Here is a 23,008-nt window from a genome sequence, read left to right on the forward strand (position 1 = left end):
ACAGCGGTCTAAGGCACTGCATCACAGTGCTTGAGGTGTCACTACAGACCCGGGTTCAATCCCGGATGTGTTGCAACCGGCCGCAACCGGGAGACCCATGATGTGGCGCACAATTGGCCCAGCATTGTCCAGGTTATGGGAGGGTTTGGCTGGGATGTCCTTGTCCCATCGCGCTCTAGCGACTCCTTGTGGCGGGCCGGGCACATGTACGCTGACTTTGGTCGCCAGTTGTACGGTGTTTCCTCCGACATATTGGTGCGGCTGCCTTCCGGGTTAAGGGGGCAGCGTGTCAAGAAGCAGTGCGGCTTGGCAAGGTCGTGTTTCAGAAGACGCATGGCTCTCGACCTTCGCCTCTTCCGAGTCCATACAGGAGTTGCAGCGATGTCACAAGACTGTAATTACCAATTGGATATCACAAAATTGGGGAGAAAAAGGGGTAAAAACCCCATAACTTATCATTAAAGGAGTGCCTTTGATTTGCCGGCCTGCACATGCGCAGTTCGGTGCGAAATAACTTAGACTGGATGATGTGTTTCTGCGCATGAGCTTACGTAGACAACGTCAACATGACATCGCATAGAAGTCTGATCAGGGATTTCTATCTTCATACTGTACTGTCTTTGGTAATGTCATAGGACAACTTAAATGTTTCTCTCTCTCACTACCTCTGCCCTTAAGCAATTTGAATGTCTAGTCCTAAATGTGGGCCTTGGAAGTAATGCCCAACCTACGCTAGTGGGAATTTATTGCGCTCCCTCTGCCTCAACATGTCCTCTTAGCCAATTGTCCCTGAAAACTGAACTACACTAAACAAAAATATAAACGCAACATGCAAAGTGTTGGTCCCATGCTTCATTAGCTGAAATAAAAGACCCCACGCCTGACAGGTGTGGCATATCAAGAAGCTGATTAAACAGCATAATCATTACACAGGTGCACCTTGTGCTGGGGACAATAAAAGGCTACTCTAAAATGTGCAGTTTTGTCATACAACACTGTTACGTACGCCTCTTGGAGGAGGGAACGCAACACCCAGCTACTCTCAATTCCCCGTGGAGTGAAAGAGGTATGGGATTGCAGGTGCGGGTAGGGATGACAAAGGCAGATAATTTTACTGTTAACATGGAATTTATTCCTTCACACGGTAATATGGGGAAAAGGGGCTGGACGGAACCAAAGCAAAGAAAGTAAAAAGGTTAAAGAGCCACCTCTCCTTCCTACAACTTATCCTCCGAAACACAACCCAACCAAGCCGCACTGCCTCTTGACACAACGCACATCCAACCCGGAAGCCAGCCGCAACAATGTGTCGGAGGAAACACCGTACACCTAGTGACCTGGTCAGCGTACACTGCGCCCGGCCCGCCACAGGAGTCCCTAGTGCGTGATGAGACAAGGATATCCCTGCCGGCCAAACCCTCCCTAACCCGGATGATGCTGGGCCAATTGTGCGTCGCCCCATGGGCCTCCCGACCGCGGCCGGCTGTTGCAGAGCCTGGGCTCGAACCCAGAATCTCTAGTGGCACAGCTAGCACCTCATAAGTCTAAAGCCAATGGATTTTTTGCTAATGAGTTCAGTGAACCTTGTCCCGTTGCCTGCATAAGAGATGCAAAGCTACCTAAATCTCACCCTCACATTGTTACAAAGAGAAATTATAGGAATTTCAATGAGCAACAATTCTTGTCTGATTTGGTATTGTGTGAATGGGGTATTGTGTCTGATACTGTATCTTTGACTCAGATCAGGCCCTAAATCGTTTTACTTCTTTTCTCAACTCTATTGCAGATAAGCATGCTCTTAAAAAAACTAAGGGTAAGAGATAGAGATAATCCCTGGTTCACGCATGAACTATCAGAGAAACTTCCGGAAAGAAATGCTTAGCTTGGACTAAGGCTAGTCTGACTGGCAGTCCTTTGCTTCTCCCAGTACTTGATTACGGTGATCTAAATGCATGCAGCAGCCTCTGCTTTAAAACCTTTAGATTCAGTGTATCATTCAGCACTGCCTTTTAATACTGGGGACAATTTTCGTACACATCACTGCATTTTGTATAGTTCCATTGGCTCGGGGTCTCTGACTACCGGAAAGGCCAAGCATTGGCTACTTTTTGTATATAAAGTGGTTCATCAGAGACTCCCCCACTACCTCAGCTCATGCATTAACTGGAGATCCAGGAAGGTATCCATTGGACAGTTTAGATTGAGTTTAAGGGAGGTGATATGTGAGAGTTGTGTTTGTTTTGATTAATCTTGTTGTATTTTCTGTACTGTTATTATTTGTTGTAGGTTCATGTTCACAGGGCTCCCTTTGCAAATGAGACCCTGGTCTCAATGGTGACCCACGATGTATAAACAAAAGTTAAATAAATATAGATTCTATTAAATTGCTAGAGGGGCTATGCCTTAAACCCTCAAAGTTCCAGAATGGGGTGAAAATGACTTCAATATTGGTCAGGGAGAAATCCAAACCAGTCTAATTGGAATGCATGGCAAGAGAAGCATAATCCTTTTTACTTATGCAGGGAAAATACAAGTAAGGCATGTGATATATCAGAAATTGTGTAATATTTATTGTCAACCTAAGATATTGTCATATAATTATAAATATACTATATACAGGTTTTATACCAATTGTATGTATATATATAGCCTCTAATATACATGTAAACAGACCATATTAATGTCAGATTTCTTTCTTTGGAAAGCTGTGAGTGCAATTATATGATACAATATCAGCACATTTACAACCTATCATTAACTGATTCTAGCCAGGGTATGGCTGTGGATTGACTGCATTGTTTAAATGGAATGTTGGCATATTGGCAGTTAATTTGAAACATGTAAGTAATCATTCCTCTAACATTGGCTGGCTAGCTAGCTAACATACACTACAGTGCAGATACATTCTTCAAATTCATTATTTGACACTATCCTATCACAGCACTGGAAAACCATGGTTGGCTAACTCCCTGACCAATATGGCTTACCTTTATTGCATCATATGAAAGTTCATGTCCAGCGTTCTGTTGTTAACTCTTTACTTGTGTTATAATTTTGTCAACAATAAACATACTTATTTTATACAAGTGTTAGCCTTGATTGTATTAGCATCTGTGGTAGCCTGCTGTGGCCATGTTTGGTTGGCTATTCTACTTGGAAGGTAGCTAGCTAGCTAATGTTAGTCATCTGTGTGTCTCTGATGTGCAGAGCTATAAAGTTAGCTAGCTACAATAAATACAGCAAGCGTTCCGCTACATTCAATCCCTTTAGGTACCATTGAAATGTCTTGCTCATTGCTCATTTAGACAGCAATAAATGCTAGCTGTCTTCTAGCTGATGCTAATCATGGCTATGACTCCAATGTGAAACGAATGTCTATATATATATATATATATATATATATATATATATATATATATATATATATATATATATATGTGGCTAGCTAACGTTATATAGACAATGCATAATGTCTACAGACATTGGAGTTAGCTAGCTATAATCTTAGCTACTACAATCAGTGTCAAATCTTGCAAAAAAAGGTTATACAGACAATCAATGTATATAGATATTTCTTCATAGCTAGCTTCTACAATCAGTGTCAAATCTCCCATTGAAATCAGAATTTCAGCATTGCTTACCTGCTCAGGTAGCTAGCTACTGTCTGAGCTTCACGAGGCACTTGAATATTTGGCTCCAATGTTATTGAATGTTGTAATAAGTTAGGCAATAGGCTTTGTGTAGCTTTAAGCTATGTAGACAGACAGTGGTTGACAGAGCTTGTGGTGCTTGATTGACTCAGATAAGTTTCAGATCTTGAGGTTAACTGTCTGTGACCACCGCTGACAGGCAGGTGTGCATGCGTACATGATTTCAGCTGTGAAATGTCCCGTGTAGTTTCTGGTATCACATGTTGAAATTTTGCATCCCCATGTCACATTTATTTAACATGAGATCGTGTTCTCACATGTGCTCACGTTGTCACGTGTAGTTTCATGTTATCACATGTTGCTTCACATGTTGTCACATGTTATCACATTAACTTCATATAAAATCACATGTAATCACACAAGATCACACGTGTTCCCGTGTTCACATGTGGAATTCATTTGTTTTCTTCCATAAGGGACACCACAAACACTCAATTGTTTAGTCCAGATGTTGTTGTTTAGTTGTCAGATGTTGTTGTTCAGTTGAGAAAGGCCAGTTAATGGAACGTAAAATAATAAACATTTCATGATTTGTATTATTATTTTATTATTTCTCCTGCACAAAATGTTAAACATGCCAATGTTGTTCTCATGTTCTCAGTAAAGGCTTCCAATATTTCGTTGCATGTCATGATTTATGCATTTTTTCAAGCTGTTACATTTCACCCCAAGCCCTGTTACAACTGACCTGTGAGGTAGGGTAAATTATAATTTCACTCCTTATATTTGAGACAAAGTCAAAACTGCTAAAAGTGTTATAACCATCCCCGGTCTCCCCTATTTACTTCACCGGCCCTCCCCATAACTTCTATGTACAAATAAGAGAGCAGGTGTCACGACTTCCTCCGAAGTCGGTCCCTCTCCTTGTTCGGGCGACGTTCGGCGGTTGACGTCACCGGTCTTCTAGCTATCGCCGATCCACCTTTCATTTTCCATTTGTTTTGTCTTCCCACACACCTGGTTTCAATTCCATCAATTACATGTTGTGTATTTAACCCTCTGTTCCCCCCATGTCCTTGTCCGGTATTGTTTATTGTGCTTGTGCACGTTATGTCTGGTGTGCGTCGGGTTTTGTACCCATTTATTGATTGTTCTGTTTTCCGGTGGTTTCTATTATTAAACTGCGCCGTTGGAAACACAGTTTTTGCTCTCCTGCGTCTAACTTCTCTGCCGCCAGTACGCACCCCTTACAGCAGGTCTGGAATCAGTGTGGCAGGATATGATGATTACACAGAAGGATCACCAAGCTTTTACGTGATGGTCTTTCTGGGAGGCAGGAGGAATAATGAGGAGGCAACTTGATTTAACGCTGATAGCTTTTAATATAATATTTACGGTGCCAACAGTGAAACAATTAGGTACCGGATCCGGACAACAAACTAAGTTAAATCTGAGAGGTGCCTGCTCAAATTATGAACTGGTGGGCTCCCACTGCAATAACAATGAGCAGGTAGTACAATTACAGTTCATGTAATAACAGTTGAAGAACAATGATTATGTTAAATGATTTCAGAACGTTAATTTGAACCATAGGTAGGTTGTTTACAGTAGAGTTTGTTTCTCTGCAAAGAAAGGTTTTCTTGTACATTTGCTTCAGTGTTCTTATTGTTCTGGTGATATAAACTTGAATAAACAAAGTTAGCCTTGAAGACAATCTGTTTATGAGTTAATGGGAATACTAGTCCTTTATACTGTTGCAACTGTAGTGCACCAAACTTTCTATTCTCTCTCTTCAGCTCATCCTCTCTGTTCAATCACATACCTCTGCTGAGTTAGCCCAGGTCTCAGCTGTGGACTCCTCACAGTGGCAGTGTAAAAGCTGGCTTTGTTACACTGAGTCACAGACATACAGCCAGGTTTTATTTGGCAAACCTCTCAAATCTAAGTGAAGGTGGGCATTAGCTCTTTATCTTGCTCTGTGTGTGTGTGTGTGTGTGTGTGTGTGTGTGTGTGTGTGTGTGTGTGTGTGTGTGTGTGTGTGTGTGTGTGTGTGTGTGTGTGTGTGTGTGTGTGTGTGTGTGTGTGTGTGTGTGTGTGTGTCTGTCATTGCAGCTGCGGATCATTAAGGGGCATCATTGTATGTATCCCATTTTGTCAGTGAGCCCTACAAAACCATGATCTGGAGAACCATCCATCATTATCCCCTCTGTGAACAGTTTGGCATTTCCCACCACACAGTTGAGTGTCAGGCGTGCAGTACCATGTGCAGTCAGTGGGACTGTGATACATGTCCTCTCACAGTACACTTCACCTGATGCATGACTCACATATTAAACTGTCTTTATTTCCTTTTATTCCTAGTTCTGCTCAACCTTTTCTATTAAACCTAACCACTTCTAGTGTATTCTCCAGGAGGAGAGAGAGAAGCACACACACAAGCATGCACACACTCACACACACACACACACCACACACACACACACACACACACACACACACACACACACACACACACACACACACACACACACACACACACACACACACACACACACGTCTGCCACTGATTAGCATAATGTTTTTGTGTTTTTTGGAGGGGCTGAGAGAAGGTAGTTTGCAAAACAAAGGCTGAAACCACGATTGTCTGGAAGAACGTTAGAACTTAAAAACAAACAAGCAGCGGAACACCTGTGTCTCTCTCTGAGCTGTTGCTTGAAGTGGCAAGGAGGGTGGGGAGGGGTGGAGGAAAGGAGAATCTATTTACGCTACAGCACCAGAAACAGGAAATAAAGCATTCCTCTAACAGCTAAATTAGCACTGTGGAAATGTTTTTTTCCATGAGTTAAGATTATAGGCATCCAAATCAGCACTGAATAACAAACCTGCTTAGTCAGTCAGTCCCTTACCAACACATTTCTGTTGAAGGTATGCTTTATGCTACTGCTGGGTATGTGCAGTGCTGTGCAGGGCTGTGTATGGGAGGCTCAGCAGTGAGCCATGGACCCCGAGCTGTGCAGCGATTTGCAGTGTATAATTGATATCTAGAACAGAGTAATTAGAAAGTGCTCCAGCACCTGTTTCTGACCCCGTTATAATGTTTCACTACCTGACGAGTCCTCCCCTGCAGGACTCCGGTTTTGACAAATGGGTGCAGTGAGAGTGGTGATGTTCTGCCGATCATAATTACTGCAATGTTTATCACTGTTTAATGTAATGCTAATCACTCCCCCTGTAGTGATTGAAATTAAGCAGAACAGAGTCGGCAACGGGATATTTCAGGGTAATTCCACCTGGGTCCGGCTAATATGGCCATCATGATGCTGTACTCATAATCCTCTTTGCGACAAGTGAGCCTTCGATACTGCTGCAGCTCCGCTCTCTCCTATATAATCAGCCCCTATCCCTCTCTGTTCTCCATCACTGCTCATTTCTATCCATTTCTTTCTGACCTTTTCCCTCTTTTCACCACTCTCACTTTACCTTATCTCTAATCTCTGTCTACATCTCTGTCTCTGGTTCACACCCCCCCCCACCCCCTCCTGGAGGCCCTCAATCATTTTTGTAGCCCCACAGAACAGATCTAAGACCAGTTCCTGTGTTCCTTCAAACATCTGACTCCAGGGTCAGTCCCCTTCACATACCTGACTCCAGGTCAGTCTCCTTCAAACACCTGCTGACTCGTGGTCAGTCTCACAGTCTTCACACACCTGACTTTAATTTTAAATTTCCATTGTTGTCAATGAGGAATTTTCCAATTCAATTGAAAACTGAATTGACCCCAAGCCTGATTTCACAGGCCCACAGGTTGTGACTTAAGATCATGTAGGGCAGATACCTTACAGTAGTGTATTAAGTTGATATGCAGACAGCTGTTTTCTCCTTAAAGGGAGTACTAGGAGTGGACAAACAAGCTGCCCTCCGGACCCAGTCATCTCTCTGGGGAGATGGAGAGATCAGGGGACAGCAGGCAAAGGAAGAGGGATGGAGAGGTGGATGCTTCGTAAACAACAGGTGTGGACTAACAGTGAAATGCTTACTTGAGGGCCCTTCCCAACAATGGAGAGACAAAGAAATTAGAAAATGAATAGAAAAGTAAAACACATAATAATAAAAGTAATAATAGATACACAATGGGCAGCTGGGAGGAAGTGCTCTTATTCTCCATGGACTTTACAGTGTCTCAAAACTTTTGGAATTAGTGCTACATGATGCAAATTTCTGTTTGATAAAGCTAGCCTTAGCTTTCATAACTGACTGTGTATATTGGGTCCTGGCTTCCCTGAAAAGTTGCATATCGCTGTGGCTATTCGATGCTCATGCAGAGCGCCACAGGATGTTTTTGTGCTGGTCACGGGCAGTCAAGTCTGGGGTGAACCAAGGGCTATATCTGTTCTTAGTTCTACATTTTTTGAATGGGGCATGCTTATTTAAGATGGTGAGGAAAGCACTTTTAAAGAGCAACCAGGCATCCTCTATTGACGGGATGAGGTCAATATCCTTCCAGGATACCTGGGCCAGGTCGATTAGAAAGGCCTGCTTGCTGAAGTGTTTTAGGGAGCGTTTGGCGATGATGAGGGGTGGTCGTTTGACCGCGAACCCATTACACACACAGGCAATGAGGCAGTGATCGCTGAGATCCTGTTTGAAGACAGCAGAGGTGTATTTATAGGGCAAGTTGGTCAGGATGATATCTAAGAGAGTGCCCATGGTTACAGATTTAGGGTTGTACCTGGTAGGTTCATTGATCATTTGTGTGAGATTGAGGGCATCTAGCTTAGATTGTAGGACGGCCGGGGTGTTAAGTATATCCCAGTTTAGGTCACCTAACAGTACGAACTCTGAAGATAGATAGGGGGCAATCAATTCACATATGGTGTCCAGGGCACAGCTGGGGGCTGAGGGGGGTCTATACGAAGTGGCAAAGGTGAGAGACTTGTTTCTGGAAAGATGGATTTTTAAAAGTAGAATTGTTTGGGTACAGACCTGAATTGTTTGGGCACAGACCTGGATAGTATGACAGAACTCTGCAAGCTGTCTCTGCAGTAGATTGCAACTCCGCCCCCTTTGGCAGTTCTATCTTGTCAGAAAATGTTGTAGTTGGGGATGGAAATTTCAGGATTTTTGGTGGCCTTCTTAAGCCAGGATTCAGACACGGCTAGGACATCAGGGTTGCCAGAGTGTGCTAAAGCAGTGAATAAAACACACTTAGGGAGGAGGCTTCTAATGTTAACATGCATGAAACCAAGGCTTTTATGGTTACAGAAGTCAACAAATGAGAGTGCCTGGGGAATGGGAGTGGTGCTTGGGGCTGCAGGGCCTGGGTTAACCTCTACATCACAAGAGGAACAGAGGAACATTAATGATAGTCAAGTCACGACATTGTCTCCCTGGCTACAAGTCCAAGGTGCTGACACCCACAAATATCTGACAGTGAACTCCCACCTGGATAAGCATGTATAATTATCAATGTGCGCTGGGAGTAAAATCAGGTGGAGAAGAGGTGAGAGGGGAGTGTAGTGGAAGGCGGCTCGACTGTATCTCTATGACACGGAGCACATCGTAATTGCCTTTACAGCAGGATCGATGACCGCTCAGTATTTGGCATCTGAATGAATCTGACTGTCAGTGATGATGGCTTTTACACTTCTGCTGTCATGTGTTTTAGTCATTTCTGAGAAGACCATATGCAAGGTATCTATCTCCGAGACATTAAACCTTATCGTAGCTGTGGCCTCCAGGTTATGTTCGTCATAAGAGACAAACTTGGTCATTTTTGTCATTCTCAAACTTGGTCTTTAACTTGTATAAGTAACAATCTGACTTTGTCATCTGAATAGACTACACAAGATGGTGTCCCTTCACCCACTCATGCTTCATCTTACATCTGTACTAGGGTTGCAAAGCTACCGGTAATTTAACAAAGTTATCTGAACATTTTGTAATTAATAGGTAATTTATGGCAATCTATGTTATCTTTGGTAATTTATACTTCAATAATTATTTTTTATCTATGTCCATATTGCCCATGAATTTGTAATTGATAGACCATATGGTTCAAGAGAATATAGCCTAATTAATGAAAAAAGAATCTGCATTATTTTAAATTAACTCTGTAACAATTTTATTTTTCACAACTGTCACCAGTTTGGCTTCAAAACATTAAGAACAAAGACAGAGTGACATAGTAAATAAATAAAAGTGTGTAAAATATAATTGATATTACATGCTGAAACCCTCATATAAAACACCAATTGTATTCACTAAGTTGATGGTTTATGATTAGGAGCATGTTTTACTGCTTTGTCATTCACATATTTTTTTATCATCTTATTTGAATATTGAATGTATTTTACATGTGATAAGGTCACACAGAGGGCCAAAGATAATTACATAAACATGATAATCTGAAGTACCCAAAAAGGTACAGAATTCTGGTACTTTACTGGTAAACTTAGAAAGTTTCCAGTAATATACCCTGCCTTTGCAACCCTAATCTCTACTTTTCGGCTTCCTCATTTCCTCCTTATCCTCCCCACTTTCCTTCTCGTCTCCCTCCCCCCTCCATCCTCCCATCCCAGAGAGTGACTTTCACAGTGAGAGTAATTAGCTGTTTAATTAAGATCAACACTGTCCATGTGGCTGCCAAGCAAAGCCAAGTAGGAGAGTGGCAATATTTAATGGTCTCTGCTCTTCTCTAATTGATTAAAATTCCCTTTTATGAACGCACAGGGACACATAATCGTATACACCCTCTCTTTGACAGCTGTCTAGTCTAGGCCTGTCCTTTTCAGTCTGATCGCTCTCCATTGCCCTGATGTCTTTGTCAGGGTCACATTATCATCAGGAGCATTTTGGGTCCTGCTATTTGGGGTCTCTCTCTCTCTCTCTTTCTGAATATAGCTGACCAAGGCCTTTTAATACAAATAAAGATCTTCCACCCCTAAGATGTCTTTCATATGCCTGCCATCCAACCATCCCTCACCTTTTGTCTGTGACCCTTTCTCCCATGCTGCTGTTGATTCCTCCTGCTGCGTGCTGCATTATCTGTATTCTGAAGAAACTGTCAGAGGAAACATGAGTATTTGACACAGTTCATAGTGTGGCTCTGTATTTGAAAGCTGGCTCATATGTTGTCTCTCAAGGGGTCCTGTTTAGATAAATAATACAAATTAGGTGGGAGCAATTACGGTTAAGTGACTTGCTCAAGGGCACATCAGCAGATTTTTGGCCTTGACAGCCTGGGGATTTGTACTAGTGACCTTTTGTTTACATCCTCACTCTAACCACTAGACTACTGGCCACCATATAGTCTTAGAGAAAAAGATGCTATCTAGCACCTAAAAGGGTTATTCGGCTGTCCCCATAGCATAACCCTTTGAAGAACAATTTTTGGTTCCAGGTAGAACCTTTTTAGTTCCAGGTAGAACCCTTTTGGGTTTCATGTAAAACACTTTCCACAGAGGGTTCTACATGGAACCCAAAAGGGTTCTTTGAGGAACCTAAAAGGGTTCTCCCTGGAACCAAAAAGGGTTTCTCAAAGGGCCATCCTATTGCGGCAGCCGAAGAATCCTTTCAGAACCCTTTTTTTGTAAGAGTGTAGAGGACAGAGAGAAGGGGGAAAATAAAATGTGATGACAGATAATGAATACAATTATGGCAGTGACTGCCCATTACTGCTTATAATTTTTTAACCATAATTTATTTACATCAATTTACTTTAATAAGATATTTCAGTTGTTGTGTATATTACATTTGTTTTATTTGATATTGTTTCATTAAATCATCAAATCAAATCAAATGTTATTGGTCACATACACATGGTTAGCAGATGTTAATGCGAGTGTAGCGAAATGCTTGTGCTTCTAGTTCTGACAATGCAGTAATATCTAACAAGTAATCTAACAAATTCATAACAACTACCTTATACACACAAATGTAAAGGTTTAAATAAGAATATGTACATATAAATACATGGATGAGTGTAACGCGGGTCATATAAAGGGGACCAAGGCGCAGCGTGTAGAGTACTCATTTCTTGACTTTAATGGAGACACTTAAACAAAACGACAGCCTACAGTTCCGTCAGGTACACTTGACAAAACGGAAAACAACTACCCACAAAAACCCCTACTTAAATATGATCTCCAATCAGAGGCAACGAGGATCAGCTGCCTCCAATTGGAGATCAACCCCAACATAGAAATAGAAAACCTAGAACTCAAACATAGAAATAGAAAACATAGAAAAACACAAAACACCCCCTGTCACACCCTGACCTACTCTACTATAGAAAATGACATCTTACTAGGGTCAGGACGTGACAATGAGTGATTGCTGTGAGGCATAGGCAAGAAGCAGTAGATGGTTTAGAATACATATGAGATGAGTAATGTAGGACATGTAAACATTATTAAAGTGGTGTTATTTAAAGTGACTAGTGATACCTTTATTACTAGTGATACCTTTAAGTCAATTTATTAAAGAGGCCAGAGATGTGAGCCTGTATGTTGGCAGCAGCCTCTCTATGTTAGTGATGATTAACAGTCTGATGGCGTTGATGGCCTTCTGTTTCCTAAAGTCCACGATCATCTCCTTTGTTTTGTTGACGTTGAGTGATGAACAAAACTTTCCGAAGATTAGGAGTCATGCTCAGAAGATGTTTGTACTGTTTAGGTCAACCTATGCATGTGAACAGACACAGCCTTACTCCATGGGCCTTCTCCGGCCATAACCTGCTCCCATGTCCATCTCTCCCGATTGTCCAAATCACAATTCCTCTGCTCCTTCCTCTGCTGCTTGGTCCTGGTTTGGTGGGAGATTCTGTCACGGCTTTCTTCGTCGGAGGACGATATAGCGAAATCGTCGTCTGAAAAGGTGGACCAATATGCAGCAGAGTTGGTGTTCATTTTCTTAATTTATTAAAGATACGTTGAACACGAAAAACAAGAAAACAATAAGCACGACCAATGACAGTTTTGCAGGCTCACAAAAACACGCAATGCAAAAACAATCTCCCACAAATACAAGACAAACACACCCAACTAATATAGGACTTCCAATCAAAGGCAACACCAAACAGCTGCCTTCAATTGGAAGTCCACCCCAATTAACTCAACATAGAAACACACTCACTAGACTACACATAGAAATACATAAACATAGACCATAACTCAAAACCCGGAAATAATATATCAAACGCCCTCCTAACTAACACACCACCCTGAACCACATAAAACAAATAACCTCTGCCACGTCCTGACCAAACTACAATAACAAGTAACCCTTATACTGGCCAGGACGTGACAATATGACTATTTTACACCATTTTAAAGACAAGACTCTCCTTTATCTAACCACATTGTCCGATTTCAAAAAGGCTTTACAACGAAAGCAAAACATTAGATTATGTCAGAAGAGTATCCAGCCAGAAATAATCACACACCCATTTTTCAAGCTAGCATATAATGTCACAAAAACCAAAACCACAGCTAAATGCAGCACTAACCTTTGATGATCTTCATCAGATGACACTCCTAGGACATTATGTTATACAATACATGCATGTTTTGTTCAATCAAGTTCATATTTATATCAAAAACCAGCTTTTCACATTAGCATATTTTGTTCAGAACTAGCATACCCACAATTTACTAAATTACTCACAATAAACGTTCACAAAAAACATAACAATTATTTTAAGAATTATAGATACAGAACTCCTTTATGCAATCGCGGTGTCCGATTTTAAAATAGCTTTTTGGTGAAAGCACATTTTGCAATATTCTGAGTAGATAGCCCGGCCATCACGGCTAGCTATTTTGACACCCACCAAGTTTGGCCCTCACCAAACTCAGATTTACTATAAGAAAAATTGGATTACCTTTGCTGTTCTTCGTCAGAATGCACTCCCAGGACTTCTACTTCAACACCCAATGTTGTTTTGGTTCCAAATAATCCATAGTTATATCCAAATAGCTCAATTTTGTTCGTGCGTTCAAATCACTATCCGAAGGGTGACGCGCCGGCGCGGTTCCTGACAAAAGAATTCAAAATATTCCATTACCGTACTTCGAAGCATGTCAAACGTTGTTTAAAATTCATTTTCATGTGTTTTTTTCTCTCGTAAAATAGCGATAATATTCCAACCGGGAAATGTATCCATTCAAACACTGAAATAAGAAAATGGAGTCTTCACATGCACGCGCACACCAGTGTCATTGTTCTCAGAAGGACCACTCTCCAAAAGCCCTACTGTTTTTCGCCCAGAGACTGCAGAGTTATCATTCCAAGTTCTGGCGCCTTCTGAGAGCCTATGGGAGCCTTAGAAAATGTCACGTTACAGCAGAGATCCTGTATTTTTGATAAAGAGGCTACAGAAGGCCAATAAATGGTCAGACAGGGCACTTCCCATATAGAATATTCTCAGGTTTTGGCCTGCCATATGAGTTCTGTTATACTCACAGACACCATTCAAACAGTTTTAGAAACTTTAGGGTGTTTTCTATCCAAATCTACTAATTATATGCATATTCTAGTTTCTGGGCAGGAGTAATAACCAGATTAAATCGGGGAAGTTTTTTATCCGGCCGTGAAAATACTGCCCCCTATCCATAACAGGTTAATCATCACCGCACCAGTGCACAAATTCATCCTCTGCCTCCCGTGGCTCCAATGTCATGACCCCACCATCTCCTGGTTGAGGATGGAAATCCCTGACTGGGAACCCAGAAGCCAAAGGACCTGCTTTCCCTTGCCTTGTGGTTCCATTTTGGTTGAGAGTCCTGTGATTGCCCTCCAGCCTGACATACCAGGATATCCGGGAGGTATTCTCCAAGACCCAAGCCACATGTTTCCCTCCTCATCGCCCCTTGACCTGCTAGAAGGCTCTGCGCAGCCGTGTCTATCCTCTGTTGGTGGCTGAGACCACAAGGCTCTCCAACAGGGTTTTGTCTGCTCATCCACCTCTCTTCGTGACCAAGAAGGATGGGGGTCTGCATCCCTGCATCAATTAAAGAGGTCTCAATTCCATCACCACTAAGAACCGTCACCCTCTCTCGTTGGCACCGGCCATTATCAAACAGCTCTGCTGAGCCAGTTTTTTTTACTAAGCTGGACCTGCGGAGGGCCTACAATCTTATCCGCATACGAGAGGGGGATGAGTTGAAAACAGCCTTCGGCATGACATCTGGGCACTTTACTTGGTGATGCCTTATGGACTAGCCAATGCTCCGTCAGTGTTTCAGGTGTTCGTAACCAAGGTGGTCCGGGACATAATCAGTTGCCAGGTGATCATGTATATCGATGACATCCTGGTCTACTCGGTCACCTTGGAGGAGGATCACATCGATCACGTCCTGAGATGCCTCCTGGATAACAACTTTATATTCAACCGGAGAAGTGCCAGTTCCATCAGGTCGACTTCTCCTTCTTGGGATACCGGATCAGCCCGCAGGGGGTGCGTATGGATGAAAGGAAGTTCAAAGCAGTCAGGTCATGGCAATGGTTTCTAGGGTTTGCTGCCTTCTACCAAGAACTTCAGCTACATCGCCTCTCCTCAAGATCCTAGTAAGTTGGTGTCCTGCAACCGATGAGGCCTTCCGCCTACTGAAGGGGCGTTTCACCTCCGCCTGTGGCTGAAACACCCAGTTCCTGCGCTGCCCTTCGTGGTGGAGGAGGATGCCTCAGAAGTGCGCATGGGAGCCATCCTGTCCCAAATTCAAGGTAACCCACAGAAATCTTATCGATTGCATACTTCTCAAAGAAACTATCTCCTGCAGAGAGGAACTATGATGTCGGCAACCGGGAGCTCCTGGCGATGAAGTTAGCATTGGAAGAGTGGAGACACTAGCTGGAGGGCACCAAGGAGACATTCCTCATCCTCACCGACCATCAGAATCTGGAGTGCATATGGACGGCGATGCGTCTGAACCTGCGTCAAGCAAGTTAGGCCCTTTTCTTCACTAGATTCAACTTCACCCTGTTATATTGTCCAGGTTCTAAGAACATCAAAGCCAATGTCCTGTCTCTATGATTGGGAATAGGTTCTGATCCTGAGTGCGCCCGTCATTCCACCCTCTAATTGATACCTGCACTCCGGAGCGCACCTACATCCCTACGGGGGTAAGTGATCGGCTGTTGACCTGGGCACACAACTCTCGCTGCTGGACACCCAGGTATCATCCGCACTATTCAATCTCTCTCCGCTAAGTACTGGTGGCCTACCTTAGCGCGGGATGTTGCCCACTATGTCAACTCCTGCTCCGTATGTGCCCAAACCAAATCTCCCCGGCACGCTCCGGCAGGGAAACGCCTTCCCCTTTCCGTGCCTCAGCGGCCTTGGTCCGATCTGTCACTGATATTCTCCTTCCTGATGGTTTTACCACTGTTGTTGACAGATTCTCTAAATCCTGCCATTTTATCCCTCTCTCTGGTCTACCTACCACTCTCCAGGTTGCTGAGGCACTATTCCGGCACTTTAGCCTACCGAAGGACATTGTTTCTGACCGTGGTCCTCAATTCATGTTGCGGGTATGGAGAGCCTTTATGGAGAAGCTGAGCGCCACGGTCAGCCTCACATCTGGGTACTGGCCTCAGTCTATTAGGCAGGTGTAGAAGATCAACCAGGAGCTGGGGAGGTTCCTTAGGAGTCACTGCCAGGGCCGACAGGGGGAGTGTGCCCAGTTCCTTCCCTGGGTGGATTACGCCTAGAACTCACTTCATCATTCCTCCACTGGGCTGACTCCTTTCCAGTGCATCCTGGGATACCAGCTGGCCCTGGCTCTGTGGACTTTGAGCCAGACCGAGGCCCCTGCTGTGGATGAGTGGTTACAGCTCACAGAGGAGGTGTGGAACACCGCCCACGTGAGGCACCAGTTAACCCCATCGCCTCCCCTGGATATCAAAGGGACCCCCGCCTATGCTGTTTGGTCCCTCCTGGACTCCCGACGTCATGGGGGTCGGCTCCAGTACCTGGTGGACTAGGAGGGTTATGGTATGGAGGAGTGCTGTTGGGTCCCAGTGGCCAACATCCTGGACCACAACATCATCTGAGATTTCCATCTCTGCTGTCCGGACAGGCCCGCTCCTCGCCCTCGGGGCTGTCCTCCTTGCCGGTGTCATCCTGCGGCTGGAGCTGCATGTCGGGGGTACTGTAACGCCTACTTCCGCTACAGAACTAACAACTGTCTTTGTAAAGTGTAAACATCTAAATTACATGATACATGATAACCATTCATAATGACTACTCGTTATTGCTAATTGATTTCACATAGTGGTAACCAGAATTGGTCACCATATAAAATGTTGTGTGTGTGAACACTTGCAATTTCTTTCAACATGGAGCAGGGTAGAGAGCAAGCAAGAGGAAGAAATCAAAGAGCTCGTGGAAAAGGGGCCCATCAGAGTGATGGGCATGGGCCCGTCAAAGAGGTGGACATCAGAGCGAGGCAGACGGCAGGGAACTGTTATCTAATGAAGTCCGGGCCATTGTCGTTGACCATGTGATAAAGCCTTACCATTGCAGAGACTGCCAGATTAGTTCACCCCAATCTGAAAAGATCAACTGCAAATTCGATCATGAGAACATTTTGCCAAGAAAACTGGTAACTCTGCAGGATATGCACTATGCTTTAGAGTAAATGCCATATTGTAATGCATGTTACAGTATTCTTACAGTATTATCTATTGACAGTATACTCTGTTCTACCCTCAGAATTGACAGAAGACCCCATTGTGGTGGCCGTGGCTGTGTGCAGCAGGAGTGGAAAGCGGTGGAAATGGTGAGGACCAGGAATGACATACGGCTGTCTGAAATAAAGCAGGCCTTTGAGGAGAATGATGACACCTTTCCAAATGTGGCATCCATCAGCCTTGCAACAATGGCCCGCCTTTTGAAGAGGCAACACGTATCTATGAAACACATTTACCTTGTGCCTTTTGAGAGAAACAACGACCGGTTGAAACAACTGCGGGCTGAGTATGTTTAGGTACTGCACTATATACTGTATTTGTAAGTGTTGTTACATAGATGCTGTGTTCACTATGCATGATTAATACATAATTCAAGGTTTATTTGATGTAGTAAATAAATAAATAATTTATTGATGTATAGATAAGAATTTAAATGTGATGTAACAGGTAAATTAACGTTAGGCCATTGATTGTGTTTTTATGTTCCATCCCGGAACTAAGGTTCTCTGTTGTGTTACTGCTACGGAATTTGTTAATTGACTGTGTGCAATCTAACTTAAGCAGATCTTAGTCTGAGTCATAATTGTTGATGGCAGAGGCTAAGAAAGACAGTAAAGGGACTTTCAAGGGACTTTAAGAATTCAAGAACCTCTTTTCAGGACAAGCAGCCAACGAGGTATTTTGTTCAACCTATAGAACTTTGTTTATAGTCGCGCCAAGTTCCATTTGTATTGTCGCGCCAAGCGCCATTTGTATTGTTGCGCCGAGCACCATTTGTATTTCTTTGTTTCAGTACTGTATAATTTATCAACGTTACTGTGTTCATTCAAACATATAGTTCTCACGGCGTGACGTGGATGCATCGGAGAAAAAGACGTGCAATGCAATAAACGCCCGTTTCAAAGAACCAACCTGTGTCTGTTGTCGTGAAGAGAGCCACAGTGAGAACTCGCCTGCTCAACACGGGTAGGAGAGACAACAAGATCGCCGCGGGTAACGACGCAACGAAGATCCAGCAGATCAGATAAGCAAAGCCCATGACATTGTCGGCTTAGCGACAGCAAGGAACGGTGATTGGACTGTGTTGAAAGCGCAACTTTTCAGGCCAAAAGCACTCTACCACAACATTCAAGTTAAGGTGGGATGAGAAGTGGTTCTACTTGGAAATTGCAACTAAGGACTCAGCTCTATGAATCATACATACTGTGCTTAGCCTACATGTTTTGGGGATAAATCGAATGTGCTGGTGTTTGTGGTTGTTACTTGTTACGAGATTTAAAGGGAAACTTAACTCCATAAGCAAGTGAACACGTTTTGAGTAAAGATAAAAGATAATCATACATTGAAATTAAGATTAGTGTTTTATGAAAAGTGGTGTTAGCCAAGCTTAAAGGGCAATTTAAGCAAGGTTTAAAAGGTACCTCCACTGATGTGAAATTATTTTATTATGTGAAGTGATATGTGATTTAATGCATTATATGCATATTCATTCTGTGATTAAGGTTTATACTAAGTTTATTTGTACCAAAGTAATTTTCAATCTTATTTCGAAATTGAAGTCAACTTGAAGTCTAGCTAAGTTTAAATGCTGATAGTTATCTTGATGCAATACTGAAGTTTATATTTAGAAGTTAGGCTACCCACCTAGTCTTCACACAGTTAAGGAATTCATACAGTTATTAACCTTCCTGGCTAATCACATTTAGGCCTACTGTAGCCTACATTCACCCATAGCCTAATATAAATCCAATTCAAGCTCAATAGTTGAGACACACATACCACATCCATCTCAAAATGTCAGACACAAACACTGAGACATGCCGTGAAATTACCAAATCACCTGCTCAACCCGACGCAACAGACACAGAGTCTGCAGAAGAAGTGGAAAGGCTACGAAGAAGTGAAAGAACCCGATCCCTAACAGAGAAAGGAAAAGAACTTCAAGAAGAAAGGCTGAAGAGTGTACAACGTCGGTACAGGATCATCCATGAGAAGTGGAAGTATCATGCAAGAATAGGCAAGGAAATATTGACTGATTCGGCCTCCGAGGACGAATTAAATGAGCTGATTGAGAACATGAAAAGCACCTGTTCTGATGTACAGGTCATTTATGAAGAGTTACGTAGAATGCAAACTCCTGAACCAAACCTGCGACGCAGAATTGACACGTGCATTTCGCTTTCAGGATTTATCATTCAAAAGGCAGAAAGGCAACTTAAAGGGCATACATCAGATGAGGAGGAAGAACCTTGGCCCGATGTTGGCTCGATCCTAGACTCAACAGGTTCTCTATCAAGGCCACCGTCTCGTCGATCAAAATGTGTTTCTATCCACTCTAGCATCCACTCAGTTAAAAGAAATGAGGCTGCAGCTGAAGCTGCCGCATCCAAGGAGATTTTGGCAGTGTTGGATGAACAAGAAAGGGAAGCGATAGAACTTCAAAGGCTAGAGGCTGAAGGAAAACAGCGGCTGACACAATTTGAATCTGAGAACCTAGCCAGACAACAGGCAATGCAAGACAAGCGTAGAAAGCTTGAACGTCTAGAGGAAGTGAAGAAGTTGAACGCTGCAAGAGCTCGAGTAAAGGTCTACGATCAAGTCGAAGACAATTTTGAGACCACTGACTTTCTGCATGATGTTGAACCAGCAGGAGAACTTCAAGTTCTTAACCTCACAGTTCCTCCAGACCGCCCTCAATCTCTACCAGTCACAACGCAAGCCCTATATGCCTCAAGTCCCTCATTCATTCCTCAATCTCTACCAGTCACAACGCAAGCCCTATATGCCTCAAGTCCCTCATTCATTCCTCAACCTCTACCAGTTACAAGTCAAGCTCTTAGTTCCCAAAGTCCACAATTGGTACCTCAAGCTCCACCAACTTCAGTGTCCATGCATCAAGTGCAGAACAGCTTTGATCTGGTCAACATGCTAGCAGAAGCTATAAGTGCCAATCGTCTCCCAACACCAGAGCCTGCACTATTCACTGGAGATCCTTTGAAATTCAAAGACTGGCAGCTATCTTTCGAAACATTAATAGACAGGAAAAACATTCCAAAGAATGAAAAACTGTATTACCTAAGAAGGTACTTAGGTGGTGCCGCAAAGAAAGCTGTTGAAGGATTTTTCCTACTAGGCACTGAAGCAGCATACGACTCAGCCTGGCAGCTGTTGCAAAAACGTTTCGGAGACCCATTCATAATTGGGAAGTCCTTCAGAGACAAGCTGCATGGATGGCCAAAGATAAGCTCTAAGGATGGTTGTGAACTAAGAGACTTTGCAGACTTCCTCAAGAGCTGCGAGGCTGCAATGCCCCACATTAAGACATTGGAAGTTCTCAATGACTGCAATGAGAGTCAAAGGATTCTGCTGAAGTTGCCAGATTGGCTGGTATCCAGTTGGAACCGCAAAACGATGGAAGTCAGACAAGCAAACGCTGGGTACCCACCATTCAAGGTGTTTGTAGACTTTCTATCAAAGGAAGCAGATCTCGCTTGCAATCCTATATCCTCAATACAAGCGCTCAAGAGTGTGGAAAGCGAGAAACCAAAGCATCCACGAAGTCAAACCATTCAAGCAAAGACACTGTCCACAAACACAACACAGAGCAACATCCCATCATGCATTTTTTTTGCAAAAGAACAGGACATGTCCTCGTCAAGTGCAGAAAGTTCAGTGAACAGACGGTTCAAGATCGTGTCAAGTTTGTGCAAGCAGAAAAGCTTTGCTTTGGATGTTTGAAGACCGGTCATCACTCAAGAACGTGTGATAACAAGAGTACGTGTGAAAGGTGTCAGAAGAGACACCCGACATGTTTGCATGATGACAAGTTCAAGGAACATCACAGGTCGACACCTCCAAAGGTAGACGACTACTCAAAGCACAGGGCAGACACCAAGGAAATAGCTGCAGCAGCAATTACCAACAGAGTCATACAAGAAGGCCTAAGCACACAAACGTCCTCAATCATACCAGTCTGGGTCTCGTCCACAAAACAGCCAGATCAAGAAGTTCTCGTCTACGCGCTCTTAGACACGCAAAGTGATACGACTTTCATCCTAGATGAAGTGGCCCAAGAACTCAACACAAACAAAGAGAATGTCAGTTTGCGGCTGTCCACAATGTCTACAAGGTCAACAGTCATACCCTGCCAGAAACTGACAAGTCTACAAGTGAGAGGGTACAACTTAAAGAAAAGGATCCCATTGCCACCACTTTTCACACGAGAATTCATTCCAGCAGACAGGTCGCACATTCCAACTGCTGAAACAGCTCTAAAATGGCCTCATCTGGAACAATTGGCAGACAAGATTCCACCACCACTGGATTGCGAAGTAGGCCTTCTGATCGGCTATAACTGTCAACAAGCCCTTCTTCCAAGGGAGATCCTGTCCGGTGAAGAAAATCATCCATATGCACAGCGAACTGATCTCGGCTGGAGCATTGTTGGCTGCTCAACTCAAGCAAGTGACTACGGTGATGCAATAGGAACGTCACAGAATCATAGTGCGACAAGTGACACCTGCTGTGCAGCCATCAGTTGAGCTGAAGAGAGAAGTACACTTTGTGTGCAAAACTCAAGTCAAAGAGATCAATCCAACAGACATAATCAAGGTCCTCGAATCTGATTTCGCAGATCACACTGCAGATGACAACCCAGTTTCTCAGGAAGACCTTCTCTTCTTGTTTAAAGTGAAAGAAAGTATAAGGCAGAAGGAAGACGGCCACTATGAACTCCCACTTCCTTTCAAGACGGACAAACCTAATCTCCCAGACAATAAACGAAGTGAAGTTCAGCTGAAAGAGTCTAACTGGCTGAAAGGACCCAACTTTCTTTGGCAGCGGAGTCTTCCACGTGAAGAGGAAATGGTGGGAGAAGTAGAAACAACCGACCCTGAGCTTCGCAAGGCCCATGTCCACGCAGTCAAGATGAAAGAAGTGAATTCAATAGTGAATCGCTTCATTAAGTTTTCTGACTGGTCCAGAGCCGTGAGAGCCATCGCCAGGCTCCAGAAATTTGTCAGGGAATTCAAAGGACTCACCAAGAAACTAGTGGAAGCTTGCCAGGGTTGTAGAAGCTCATCCTACTGCAGACGGCATGGTGCGAAAGCTGAAGCTACTAGTCAGTGACACTACACTTGGTAAAGGAAAACCATACACTAGATCAGTCCACCTTGAAAGGCCTATTCACAACCTTACTAGAGGATAACTAAATCACATGCGTTCATTCAGACTTAAAACATTTTATTAATTATTTTCATAATTTTGTTTAAAAGAAAATCCCACATTCCAAGTTAATGAGTGATTTGGTGGGAGTGTAAGTGTTGTTACATAGATGCTGTGTTCACTATGCATGATTAATACATAATTCAAGGTTTATTTGATGTAGTAAATAAATAAATAATTTATTGATGTATAGATAAGAATTTAAATGTGATGTAACAGGTAAATTAACGTTAGGCCATTGATTGTGTTTTTATGTTCCATCCCGGAACTAAGGTTCTCTGTTGTGTTACTGCTACGGAATTTGTTAATTGACTGTGTGCAATCTAACTTAAGCAGATCTTAGTCTGAGTCATAATTGTTGATGGCAGAGGCTAAGAAAGACAGTAAAGGGACTTTCAAGGGACTTTAAGAATTCAAGAACCTCTTTTCAGGACAAGCAGCCAACG

At 43.2% G+C, this 23,008-nt stretch overlaps 1 long non-coding RNA gene across 1 annotated transcript; it reads left to right on the forward strand.

The window, feature by feature from the left end:
• Nucleotides 1-17,844: 17,844 nt before the first annotated feature.
• LOC123727759 (uncharacterized) lies at nucleotides 17,845-18,250 on the forward strand. The gene is made up of 2 exons (XR_006759639.1): nucleotides 17,845-18,015; nucleotides 18,178-18,250. It is a non-coding gene; the product is annotated as an uncharacterized lncRNA (long non-coding RNA).
• The last annotated feature ends 4,758 nt before the right edge of the window (nucleotides 18,251-23,008 follow it).

The sequence above is a fragment of the Salmo salar genome, chromosome ssa16, assembly GCF_905237065.1.
Source record: "Salmo salar chromosome ssa16, Ssal_v3.1, whole genome shotgun sequence".
Classification (NCBI taxonomy): Eukaryota; Metazoa; Chordata; class Actinopteri; order Salmoniformes; family Salmonidae; genus Salmo; species Salmo salar.